This window comes from Physella acuta, unplaced genomic scaffold (assembly GCF_028476545.2).
Source record: "Physella acuta isolate Inbredline_101_S28 unplaced genomic scaffold, ASM2847654v3 ptg000970l, whole genome shotgun sequence".
Taxonomy (NCBI): domain Eukaryota; kingdom Metazoa; phylum Mollusca; class Gastropoda; family Physidae; genus Physella; species Physella acuta.
The window spans coordinates 180,277-194,954 of NW_026732487.1; positions in this window are offsets into that span (position 1 = coordinate 180,277).

Sequence of the window (14,678 nt, forward strand, 5' to 3'; positions counted from 1 at the left end):
ACGATTCTTTTCCTGGTCACACCGGATGTGCGCGGAGAAGAGTCGCGCACAAAAAGGGGCGTGTCTTGTGGCGAGCGCTAGCGGAGCGACTCCTCGGGGGCTATAATATGCACATGAGCTATTTGTGGCGGCCTATTGAGTCTGGCTGCAGAGCGTTGATATACTTGTCCAGCTATAAAACAACAGCTGAACATCAGAGAGCCAACACTACAGAGGCGGTGGTAACACAACACAACAATACGTTATGATTCACTGATGGGATGTCCACAGTAGCATACAGTGCAGAGGAATAGCTAAAGCAAAATTTCTTTCATACACCCCTTCGTATGGAGGGGGGGGGGGTAGATGACCCCCCCCCCCCCCCCATCCTCAAACACATCCACTACCCCTTCCCCGGGGCCTCCGGACGAAATAGAGAGGACTATAATTTATAAAGATAATATAAACTTAAATGAATTTATTATAAGATATATATAGATAATATAAACGTTTGTGAGTGTACATGCCACCACCACCCGGAAATTTAATTGCCCTGACCCCCCCCCCCCCCCCCGAAGTTTTAGTGTCCCCAACGGTGGAAAATGTCTAAAAAACACACCTGGAGAACAGTATCGTAGAATGGTCTAAAATCGTATGTTATCTTTTGAAAAATTAACAGTATCGATACATTTTCTGTGTGTGGTAGGATAGGCAATGGCTGCTGGACTTACGTGGGTTTAACTGAACTTTAGCTCTGGTGGTTTAACTCTAGAGTTCATGTGGGTTTAACTAAACCTTAACTCTGGGGGCTTAGCTCTAGAGCCCATGTGAGTTTAGCTAAACTTTAGCTCTGGTGGCTTAGCCCTAGCTCGAAGTCATCGAACAAAAATACTTTCTTGCTAACAAGATTGTAAAGTTACATGCCGTAAAAAAAAACGGCAGCTAATAATTACAGCAAAGAGAAAAATAAATTGTGTTTATAGATTTTAAACATTACAAGGAAAACGAATATATTGTAGGTAAGAAAATTAGTAAACATAAGCTATAATTGGTTCACGATTCAAGTTGTAAACTGCAGCGTACATAAGGTTTAGCTATGTTAGTAAGACTAAGTTACGCTTTGTGTGGGCCACCCACGATTGTGTACCCTACCGTAGTACTTGATCTAGTACCCCCAACATACGGTAGTAGGAGCGCCCCTAAAAGCCTCGACTGATAGGCCTCGTCTAAGTTTAGGGGTGATCGGGTTCAACCATTACCCGCTCCGCTTGTGGTTTTTATTGCGTCAAAGCGAACCGCAGCTCTGCCGTCTATTTGATGTCGGGGCACGGAAAATGACGGAATTAACCGATCTAAGTCTAGCCATCTTTTGTTGTTTTCTGATTGGCGTGTTAGATTCTTTTTTATGCACGGAAAATGACGGAATTAACCGATCTAAGTCTAGCCATCTTTTGTTGTTTTCTGATTGGCGTGTTGGATTCTTTTTTATGCACGGAAAATGACGGAATTAACCGATCAAAGAAGCCATTTTTGGTGTGATTCAACCATTTCAAGCTTGGAGTGGCTCCTGCCTTAGTAGGCGAAGACTAGTGTTAGTGGAAGCGTCAAAAGTTAATAAAAAGCGCGATATAAGAACAAGCAGATTAATAAAAAAAATGTAACAGCATGCTGTGTCTCGTGCTAGAAATATTCGCGATGTGTAGACCATACAAATAGACCTATTTTAGAACTGACAAACTTTATGTTTAATTATTTTAGTAACTTTACATACAGTTAATCTAACCAAGGGAGATAATATATAAATATATCATTAAAAATCATTAAAAATTTATAGAAATAGGATATAAAAGTGATAGTAAGTGTCTATCATTGTATGAAAGTTGAATACTTAACGTTATACATAACTATAAATTAATTTTTCATATTTTCAGATTCTAAAATTATTGATTGACTCTAGTTTTAATTGAATCCCTCTAACTAAGTACTATACTTAATTAGCTTATTTGTGTTGTGTTTCTAATATGTGTAATTTTCTATTACTATAGTCGGCACAACATTTACTATTTAATCAAATATTTAAATTTTTAGGATTAAATTAACATTGAAATTATTTGTTCTGTTTTAGTGTCATGGAAAGATAATGATATTCAATGAATGATAGTACATGTTAAGAAGAATCATTACAATTGGAAATCTGCATCAGTCATTACAAGCTGATGGTGAAAACTGAAATACCATTTATCACGCTCATTACATTACAAAGCATAGTATGAAAACAGAAATCCGACAGGGTACAAAGGCTGTCATTGACGCAAAACGTCAACGACCCACGATATAGACGGACAATATAGACGGACAATATGGACGGACAATATGGACGGACAAAGCAGGCTGAGGAAAAGCCGACCTAGGAATAGCCTACGGCAAAAAAAAAACAACATGCAAAACACAAAGATGTAATATTTCTACAGCGTATTTAACTACTATTTAACAGTTGAGGTTACTGTGTAAATTATAGTATTTTTGCTTATTATTGTTATAAACCATAATTCTTTTAAAGTTTTTTAATATCCTACAAAATTATAGGAATATTTTTGTATTAAAAAAAAACAACAACCACGTATCAATAAATACCCAACATTTTACAATTCTCAACATTAAATAAAAATATTTCTTAAAATATGTTTGTGACTTTCTTTTCTGCGACTTTATTTCTGTTAATTTTTCCCCGTTCACCAAAATATTGGGTACTCGAAAGTGAGGCACCGTCACACAACATTGGGAACCGCTGGAGTAGGCCAAATTGTGTCTAGATTAAAAGAAGTCCAAACTTTGATATTGTGCACCAACTATCCTTGTGTTCTAACTGTCCCACCTAAGTGAATGTGTTTAACAGAGTAGCCTTGTGTAGATACTGTGTCTTTAGATGTGGTATTAGTTCATTATAAGACAACACGTACATCTGACATTGGTAAAAGAAAATGACGACACCAATCTTCAGATGAGTGCGAACAGAAATACAACATGAAATCTCGCTGGCATCCGGGCCTTTTTACAAACACAGAACACGAGTTGTGACAGTAATACAAATACTCAACACGAGTTGTGACGGTTTGTCTAAGAAAATTCTTATCCAGATGCGATAGTATTATAGGATTAACGTTGGGACTATCTACTAATTAGGCTGTTCATCCAGTCACCACTTGCACATTTATGACCAGCTTTAATCCCAGAGACTAACAAAGTTTGACCTGTAGATCTATAGTTTTATGTTTTTAATGATGCGATGACATCACAGAATGAAGTCTTTTCGTAATTAGTGTGAGGGTGGTGGGGTAGTAGAGGGGAAGGGGGGGGGGGCAATTAACGGTGGATGAAGTAAAGGGGGGGGGGGGGAATTGCAAAGTTGTAGGGTGGGGGGTGGTAAGTAGTGTTTTGTGGGGGTGGTAAGTAGTGTTGGTGAGGTGGTAAGTAGTGTTGGTGGGGGTGGTAAGTAGTGTTGGTGGGGGTGGTAAGTAGTGTTGGGGGGGGGTGGTAAGTAGTGTTAGTGGGGGTGGTAAGTAGTGTTGGGGGGGGGGGTAGTAAGTAGTGTTGGTGGGGGTGGTAAGTAGTGTTGGTGGGGGTGGTAAGTAGTGTTGGTGGGGGTGGTATGTAGTGTTGGTACGGGTGGTAAGTAGTGTTGGTGGGGGTGGTAATTAGTGTTGGTGGGGGTGGTAAGTAGTGTTGGTGGGGGTGGTAAGTAGTGTTGGTGGGGGGTGGTAAGTAGTGTTGGTGGGGGTGGTAAGTAGTGTTGGTGGGGGGTGGTAAGTAGTGTTGGTGGGGGTGGTAAGTAGTGTTGGTGGGGGTGGTAAGTAGTGTCGGTGGGGTGGTAAGTAGTGTTGGTGGGGGTGGTAAGTAGTGTTGGTGAGGTGGTAAGTAGTGTTGGTGGGAGTGGTAAGTAGTGTTGGTGGGGGTGGTAAGTAGTGTTGGTGGGGGTGGTAAGTAGTGTTGGTGGGGGGGGGGGGTGGTAAGTAGTGTTGGTGGGGGTGGTAAGTAGTGTTGGTGGGGGTGGTAAGTAGTGTTGGTGGGGGTGGTAAGTAGTGTTGGTGGGGGTGGTAAGTAGTGTTGGTGGGGGTGGTAAGTAGTGTTGGTGGGGGTGGTAAGTAGTGTTGGTGGGGGTGGTAAGTAGTGTTGGTGGGGGTGGTAAGTAGTGTTGGTGCGGGTGGTAAGTAGTGTTGGGGGGGGGGGGGTGGTAAGTAGTGTTAGTGGGGGTGGTAAGTAGTGTTGGTGGGGGGGGGGGTGGTAAGTAGTGTTGGTGGGGGTGTATGACCGGGGGAAGGTGGCTGACGTCAAAACCAGGTTCGCTAGACCTGTCACTGATCACGTCACGGTCCGTTGGTCAAGCGGAACGGAGTAAAGTGCGCCGTCACCTGAGCTCCCGCCGGTTCGGGAATTTGCCATCCGACTCTAGCTCCGGTAACACCAGACCCGGAACGTGTTGACGGGTCCGGTCTGTGACGTCACGCCCGCTCATGCGTGACGGAAAAACAAAATCTGCATTCAAAATATTCTTGGTTCGAATTTGTTTGTGTTGCATTCTTCGGGTGCTAAAATTAACTGTACTTTTGGGTGCCCTGTCAAAACGGCCCGGGACAAATCGGCCCCGTCAAAACGGCCCCGTTAATACGACCCCGTCAAATCGACTCCCGACAAACCGACCCCGTCAAAATAGCCCCGTCAAAAGGGCCCCGACTTATTGGCTCCCGTCAAATGGGCTCCCGTCATATTGACTTGCGACATATAGGCTCCCGACAAATGGGCTCCCGATATTTAGGCTCCCGACAAATGGACTCCCGACATATTAACCCCTGACAAATAGGCTCAGGACATATTGGCTCCCGACAAAGCGGCTCCCGACATATTGGCTCCCGACATAAGGGCTCAAGACAAATGGGCTCCCGGCAAATGGGCTCACGACATTTTGGCTACCGACAAATGGGCTCCCGACATATTGGCTCCCGGCAATTGGGCTCCCGACATATTGGCTTTTGACAAAATGACTCCCGACATATTGGCTCCAGAAAAATGAATGATATGACCACTATTGGCATAAAAGTAACCATTGTGTCCTATCTCCAATACCACCATAACCTCTTTTTAATGCCCGAATGAAATTATTTTTTCATGAACCAACATTAATTCACAAACAAATCGAGCCCTTAACAGCTAAATTCTACCAATTCTAAAGTTTTGATAATGTTTAATTTACAACAGAAAAGATCTGTTGCTTAAAATCGAGCACAGAAGTGTAAATGTATGATATACATGATGTTAACATGATAACAGCATTTTGTTTTGATAACCTACAAGCACAGTGGCGTAGCGAGGTCGGGTGTCACCCGGTGCGGCACTTAATGGTGTCACCCCCCCCCCCCCAAACTTTCGATTTGCACCCCCACCCCCTCAACTTTTTCTCTATATATTTTGCTATTTTTTGCCTTTGTGTCACCCCCCTAAATGGTGTCACCCGGTGCGGTCCGCACCCCCGCCCCCCCCCCCCCCCCGCTACGCCCCTGTACAAGCATATTGCAGTTAGGAAGGTACAGCGTGGACCCTTCTCTCCACACAATGAGTTGGAACAGCCTATAACCGACTCAATTATGGATGTCATAGATAGATGACCCTTAAATTAAAACATACTATCTATATATATAATTCTCTTCTTCGAGCCGTTAGAAAACAAGCTGCAAACGCTCTCCCTACCTCCCCACCCCTACATGGTTTTAGTGAGCTGTGTTCACTCTAAATGTTTACAAGCAGAGCCAACGATTTTAAACGTAGGGGGGGGAAGGGGGGGGGGGGGGGTTATGGTCCTTAACGAGCTACTTATAGTGTTTTAAAGAAATATTTTCAGTGTCAGCGTTGGTACTGTCGAATTCACAAATTATGAATTATTGAAAATTAGAAACAACTAAATAGCGGCGTATGTTATGCCGCGGGCCGGCTCGTATTTTATAATAGATAAACTAATATAAAAATAAGGCCTGCCGAACAAGAGATGCATACGTTGTATTACATAAGAGTGTTGGATAAGCTAACTCTAAAGAATATTGATGAAAGGGTCCCACTGGCAGATGTCATATTCAATGAGACCGCTTTGCCGGGAGACTTAGTCTCTACAGAAACGGTATTGTCAGTGCAGTGGCGTAGCTAGGATTTTTGGGCCCCTAGGCAAAAATTATCAGTGGGCCCCTTCGTCAGCCGTTAGGCCAGTGGCATCGCTAGGTCGGGTCTCACCCGGTGCGGCACTTCGTATTGTCACCCCCTCCCAGGAAACAAAGCATATATATATATATATATATATATATATATATATATATATATATATATATATATATATATATATATATATATATATATATATATATATATATATATATATATATATATATATATATATATATATATATATATATATATATATATATATATATATATATATGTGTGTGTGTGTGTGTGTGTGTCGGCCTACATAGGCCTAAAATTTATATATATGCCACATACTGGTACACGTACGTGTTTAAGCTTTAATCACTGCTGACTTAATAGTAACGATGTTTATCTACAGTCTGTTTATAATACAGTTGGATGTAGCATTGTTTTCTTTATAGTTTACGTTTACGTCGTGGTGTCACCCCCCCCCCCCCCACCTCTTGATATAATTTTCGATTTGTACTTAGAAGACTATTTAACTTTAACTAATGGATCTGGAAAATGGCATTTCATTCTATAAATTTTACAATTTTTTGCCTTTGGTGTCACCCCCCCCCCTAAATGGTGTCACCCGTTGCGGTCCGCACCCCCCGCCTCGCCTTCGCTACGCCTCTGCGTTGGGCTACAGAGGAGTTAAACGAAGAGATCAACTTCTACTTACGATGGATATTTTTTAATATATAAATATTCTGAAGGCAACATTTTGTATTTTATATGTCCTGATTTTGTATTTATACTATATTATTATGCTTGCCTACTACTGCTAAAAAGTTTATTTATAGGCTGATTCTCTCAATGTCTTGCACGACAAAGTGATATAGCCTGTAGTGTTATTATAACGATTGGGCTCTGTTTGACCCACAAACACTGAATCCCACTGCCGAAACAACCCCCCCTCCCCCCCCCCCCCCCCACTGGGAGGGGGGGGGGCTTTTTGGAACTTTTAACCTTTTTCTTTTTTTAAATTATTTATATGTAACAAATATTAAAATTCCATTGTAAAAGTTTTAATTTTTTTTATGAGGAAAAGGGCCCCTATGTGCCTTGGGTCCCCATGCCTTGCTTACGCTAGCTTTACGGTAGCTACGCCACTGTGTCAGTGGTCCTTTTGTCTGGAGCCAAATTGACAGGAGCCTTTTTGTCGGGAGCCAAAATGACGCTAGCCTATTTGTCGGGAGTCGTAATGACGGGGGCCGTTTTGTGGAGAAACTAAATGGCGGGAGCCTATTTGTCGGGAGTCGTAATGACGGGGGCCGTTTTGTGGAAAAAACTAAATGACGGGAGACTATATGTCGGGAGCCAAAATGACGGGAGCCTATTTGTCAGGAGCCTTATTGACTGGAGCCCTTTTGTCGGGAGCCTATATAACGGGAGCCTATTTGTCGGTAGCCTAAATGACGGGAGCCTATTTGTCGGGAGCCTATATGACGGGGTCCATATGTCGCTGGCTCTTTTGACGGGGCCGATTTGACGGGGTCGTTTTGACGGGGTCGTTTTGTCGGGGTCGATTTGACGGGGCCGTTTCGTCATTGGCCGAATTGACGCCGCACGGTACTTTTGGCATGTCGGGTCATCTGTATTGGATTGACATGAAGCTAATAAACAAAATTGTACGGGACGATTGAACTTCAGGTGGTGTTGTGTTTCTGGGTGTAAATATCTGTGTGGGAATGTTTATGTTTGTGTGCGTGTGTGCGTTCTTCTGTGCGAATGTTACTGTTTTGCTATAAATACATGTCTGAGTTCATCATGTGTTTATGACGTGTTTCTGAGTTTATAATTGTGTATCTGTGTATCTATTTGTGTATTTGTGTGTTTATGAGTGTATATGTATGTATATGTATGCATATATGTGCATATGTGTATGTGTCTGTGTGTGCCTCTGAGAGAGATAATAATCCACTTGATACGCCATATGGTATAAACGGGATAAACGCGGGATAAGCTAAGGCCCATAGAAAAAGTGATGACCTAATCTAACAGCACTGACCAACTCTAACACCATCAGACATCTTGTTATAGCCCTTATTCCCACCAAATTTAACAACACATTTTCCTCTTCTACCACGTGTTGTTTTCAAATACCAAACACTACTTCCCCTATCCTTCTCGAGTTCACCACTGCAGTCGTTACTTTATGTACGTTACTACTTTCTGAGAATGTCAACATGTTTTGTATTCTTGCAGTGACAAGTGTGAGACCACTAAAATGGGACATGAGTAGAAGATTGGACAACTGACAGACATTCCCACCCGCCACCCACAATAGCGGCCTTTGATCACATCTGCGCTGTAAGAAAACCACACAGCGCTTTTATCGCCTCAGGAAACACGTTTATCTGGCAAGTACCGCAGTCATTTCATAACAACTCACATCGATGTGATTTGAGGGGAGGGGTGTGGGGGGAGGGGTATACTTGGGCTAAGTGTGTGTGGAAGGTGTGTGGTTTGTGTGGACAATGTGGGGTTGTTAGACTGATAGTCATTGGGTAGCTAGCAACAAAGATGGTGTTTGATGGTGTTTGATGGTGTTTGATGGTGTTTGATGGTGTTTGAACCGTTAGGTGACAGATGGTTTGATGGTGATTGATAGTGGTCATATACATTGGTAAAGGATGCATTATAAAGTGGGCTTTATTGACAGTTTAAATAAATTAGTTTAAGATACGTTATAAAGGGGAGGTAACTCATAGCTCGTTATATCATTTAGTAGAGGATACGATATTTTGTGAAAATTCTATTTATAATGTGCATATAATTTTGTAAAGGATGCGTTATAAAAATGGGGATTTATTAATAGTGGTAATATAAATTGTTAGAACATGGTTATTATGTTATATAGTGGGGATAAATTGTAAAGTGGGATTTGGGGATTTGATGTAATTGGTAACATAAATAGGTATAAGATAAATTGAAAAGTGGGTTTTTATTTTCCCACGATGCCTTTAGCCTGTGGTGGGAAATCTTCAAGCTGAAAGGCTGTCAAAGGAGCAGCGAGGTGGGGAGGGGGAGGGTGGTTTCAGATCTGGGCTAGAGAACTCTGCGACCGATGAAAGGGAGAGCATTGAATCGCTGCAGGCTCGGGGCTGGGGGGGGGGGGGTGTACGGGTAAACAAACTCGGTGAGAATGTATTTGTATTGACCTATTTAGCGGTAACGTCACTCCGAGACTGGGCTGCATCAAACAGGTGGGTGATAAAAGTGTTGCCACCATCGTGCTCACTGGACCGGAACGGGTCACGCTGCAGTCATCCGGAACATGCGCCAAGTCATGGAGTCAAAGTCACTTTAGGGCCTGGTTGTTGTGTGCTCACAGCGGTCAGAAAAAACTGGTCGCGTCTTGAGAAAACTAGAAGTTTACAGCGTCTTGAGAAAACTAGAAGTTTACAGCGTCTTGAGAAAACAGATGTTTACAGTACTAAATTATGTGAAGACGAACATTGGGAGGACAATAATGTAACGACTTTCAACCTTTATGACCTTTGGTCACGCGCAAATAAAGCATCGACTGATTATGACGTCACCAGACTTCATAGGTCCAGGCAACAGATGACCTAACACCAGAGCAATAACCCCCACGGTGCGATGACCTTCACCGCGGCAGCCTTGACCTCCGGAAGGTGACACAACAGCGTGATGACGTCACGGGCGTGGATGGACACAGCCTCGCTGTGATGAATTGTATTTACATTTGCTCGGACCCGGTGACGTCACCGCCGGCCATTAATCACCGGTTTTTGTGTCGCGTTGTGCGAGTCTGTAGTAGCGCCACTAAGATGGATGACTGAAGACGTGGTACTAGTATTGCTGACGTCACTTTTATTTACAAACACAGCCCGCCACTTTAGGAATTCACAAAGTGTTTTAGATGTGAATAATGTGATACCTGGACTATATGATATCTGGGCTACTTAATTCACGAAAATTTGATACCCTCAAAATTCGATATCCGGACAATTAAATAGTAATCTACAGTTTCTAATGGTGTCCATGGGAGCAGATGGTAGTTCACCTGTTTCTGCCATCTCAGAATCAGTGTTCCCTCTAAGCTGCGCGGCTGCGCGGCCGCGCAGTACTTTCAAATGTGCCGCGCAGACATTTTCTGACCCCGCGCACAGATTATCAGAACGTCGGGCTAGCCTGATCCACAAGAAAAAATGTGGCCACTGGTTTGAATTAAGCGACATTTTTAGTGCCTGTTTTGTTAAACGAACAGTCTTTGTGTTTTGGGGTATAAATATTGACTGGAGGGAGGGGGGTGACCTCGGTTGTCATAGCACAGGTCTAGTTTATGACTTAACTCTCACCTGAGCGGGGCTGTGTGACACTCCCATTGCTTGATTTAATGGTTTACCCCAAAACTGACCGTAGCTGATATCTAATACCTGCATTGTATTGTGAATTGAAGCTGACCCTGCAAGTTTTTTTAATCGTCGCTTCCCCCCCCCCCCCCTCCCCCTCATCTTGAAACTTTGACGATTAAGCCAAGTCAGATGCGAGTTTTACGTTACTTAAGGTGGATGTGTTTTTGCTATGTTTGGTTTAAAGATTTATATACTATATATCCGATTCTTGGGATTATTACGTGCATGTGGATCGAAATGTTTTAGTACGCACACACTGCTTTGGTAAATCAGAAATAAATGTCCACAACTGTGTGCTATTTGAAAATGTTGGGGAAAAATGTGTGTAACAAGCAGTACAACAATGTGGCACCAAAAAAAAAAGCGATAGATTCGTTTAAACTGGAATGGCTCAAAGTTAAAGTAACAACCGATACGCCAGATCAAAGAATGTTTCGGTTGAATTAGAAAGCATCTACAAATATTCCGATGAGATTGGACTGAAGTGTAAGTTCTGTGCTGCTACTACTTGTAACAAAACCAACAAGAGCAACGAATTGGTCACAGGAAAGCTCTGGGAATCATGGGCGCTTGATTACTGTAAACGTCATTTATTGTCTCGTGTTTACGTAGGAAATGTTGCGATTTCGTACAACAGCTCACATGGAACTGACCTTAAACGTCTGCTGGTTGAAACTTACACTGAACGAGGAGAACTGATTGAGCAAAACTAGCGCCAGCGGTCAAACGAGGTTCAAGTTCGAATCCTAACGGATAATGTTCTTCTTACCATAAGGATGAACGCCTCGATGCTGTCGGTACAACTGATTCATAACCACCTGGGGAAGTATGTTTCTATACCAGACGGTTGGCGAAGTAAGAATTACGCCTTTGAGTTTGTTCAAGTAATCAACGAGGTTGTTGTAAAGAACATACTGACAGAACTTCGAGCAGCATCATTCCACACGCTTATAGTTGATGAAAGTACTGACATAACAGTACATAAAATGCTAATCCTTTATTTTAAATTTCGTCCAGTCAATTCTGTATTCTACAAAATCGTATTTAGTGGAATAACTCAGCTCTGAAAACAGCCGTAATAAAGCACTACACTGAACATTAAAGCCAAGAAAAGTGTGAGTTAAACGAAAGAATCGACACAAGGCAAACCACACAGTACATACAATCAGTCTGCGACCATTTAAATGTTAGGTTTTCAGGAGATGAACTGCAGTTTTGGATATCTTATTTTATTCTACAGGTTTAAAAAAATGCATTTGCGTTTGGCGTCAAAGATATCAAACAACTGTGAGTAAAGTACAAAGACCGGTTACGTACAACAAATGATCAGTTAATTACCACCCAATACAACGACTCCAAATTTCGATAAAGTGAAAAAACTCAAATCTGTTTCTGTAAATTATATGTCTGAATATGCAAGATTTGTCAAAACAAAGAACAATTTAGCTCACTTGCAAAGTTAAGTGACATTATTGTACCTTCCAAGCATGCAGTGCTGTTTACGAACAAGGTTTTAGCCTTATTAACATAATAAAAGTGCAAGCACGAAATAGACTTGAAGACATTTGGAGAATCTAATGCAAATTAAATTATATCTCAATGCTGGAGAGGATGTGGATTTAAACAAAGCATATAAGGTGTGGAAGCAATGCAAGGTTAGACGCAAGAAATTGCAATAAATGCCCCTGAAAGGTTAGCTAATATTTGTTTTTAAGTCCGCTTTATTAAATGTTGCATATGTTAAACTATTGTGTTTGTATTACCGTTATGGTATTAGCATTATTACCATAAGCCTGTCTTACTTAACACAGTAAGTCGGCCATATAACTTGTTGTCTAAGTACAACTCTGAAAGTTTTTATTATTTATTTTTTATTTTGATGGTATTCGTATCTCCATTTAATTGCATACGTTCCATTAGTCACACATATTATTCTATTAATTTATCAAAATGCATGCCTTCATTACTCTGCTTAATTGCAAGCCTAAACATACATATAAACTGGCCCTCGTCATTTTTAGCACCGCGCACACAACATATTTTTTGCACACACACTCTTGGTCCTTAGAGGGAACATTGCTCAGAATATGAAGGAATTGTGATGTCAGCACTATGCCCAACTGACTTACGTTAACGTGAATCAGGTACTCATTAGAGCTGGGTCGACTCGGGGAATTAATTTCCGGCCAGAAACTATCAGACGACTATTAAAGAAGGTGTACCCAGGCTTCTACCGATCCCAGGTCCTTACATAACATTTATAATTTACATAGAACTTTGTACTGGAACTTTACATAGAATTGTGTAGTTTTGGCGTACATCGGTTTGTTAACAAGTTGTTTTCTATCAAGGACTATCACGACCCCCATCAGGACCCCATCACGACCCCCATTACGACCCTCATTAGGACCCCCATTACGACCCTCATTAGGACGCCCATTAGGACCCTCATCAAGACCCCCATCACGAGCCCCATTAGGACCCTCATCAGGACCCCATAACAACCCAATGACAACCCATCATGATCCCCATCACGAAACATCATGGAATGAGCATTTATCAACATAAGCGAAAATGTAAAACCTATTCACCCGATACATCTACTAGATAAATAAAACAACATTAAAGTATTTCTCGTTGTAAAAAAAAGATAATTAATGAACAGCTTTTATTAATTAATTTACTTTTTCTTCCGAAAAACCCATCAGTAGTAATACGCACCACAGTGACGTCACAAGACTTGACCCCAGGTTAAGCTACTAATTCGTTTCGTAAAAAATAATAAAACCTCCGGCATGATTTTTATAAGCGAACAGCATGCGCAGTGTGTGGAGAGTCGTAGTTTTATAGTGGATGTGTTTCAAGGGCTGAGACTGGCCACGTTTGAAATGTTTTTATCATCAACTTGCATTTATTTTAATTACATTTGAAAGTGTACAGTCGAACAACAGCCCGCTGTTTGTGTTAGAAGCTGTTTTAGTGCGTACTAGCTGAGGTTTGGTCCGCTTCGGTGGGCCACCGAATTTTGTTTATATCAGGGCCACCGAATTTAACTGGTTTTGACCCACATATGTTAGTTGGCCACCCAATTCAGCCTGTCTCAACCCAATACAATATGTCTCATCTCAACCCAATACAGCCTGTCTAAACCCTATTCAGCCTGTCTCAACCCAATACAACCTTTCTCAACCCAATACAGCCTGTCTCAACCCAATACAACCTGTCTCAACCCAATACAACCTGTTTCAACCCAATACAACCTGTCTCAACCTGTCTCAACCTGTCTCAACCCGTCTCAACCTAATACAACCCGTCTCAACCTATTATAACCCGTCTCAACCTATTATAACCCGTCTCAACCCGTCTCAACCCAATACAGCCTGTCTCAACCCATACCTCCAGCATCCAGTGCACCTAATACATGTCTCTTATTACTTAAACATTCAAATCGCCATCCAACGATTTCACGTTTCCTAATATAATTACATTGTTTCGTTGCTTTCCTCTTGAATAATATCTTTAAATAGCCACAATTTTTATAAACCTTTTTATTTCAAAACCGTATTTAGCTACGGACCATCAAAGATGGCCACGCTAACGTCGAGGGATCGAATCCTGACAAGAAATAGAGCAGTAAAGACATAATTAGAAATATTAATAGAAAGGTTAGACGAGTCTAATGGTGAAACCCTATCTCACTTGCCTGAGGTAGTTACTGCCGGTCACACATCAACGACTCGCATTACTCTCCAATTACCTGTTTGATCAGGGTATATTGATTATTTCATTGACCTTAATTACTTCTAATCCACACGTTTAATTTCTGTGGTGGCGGATATCAGATATTTCTATGTAGGTATCAGATATTTCTATACAGGTATCAGATATTTATGTAATGGCATCAGATATTTCTCTAGGGCCACCAGATATTTCTGTAAGGGCACCAGCAGTTGGACACTAAATATTTCTATAGAGTTATCAAATATTTCTCTAGGGGCACCATAATTTTTTTAGGGGCACCAGATATTTCTGCTTGGGCATACACGATATTCTTCATGATGTTAGTTTTATGATATTTAGAAT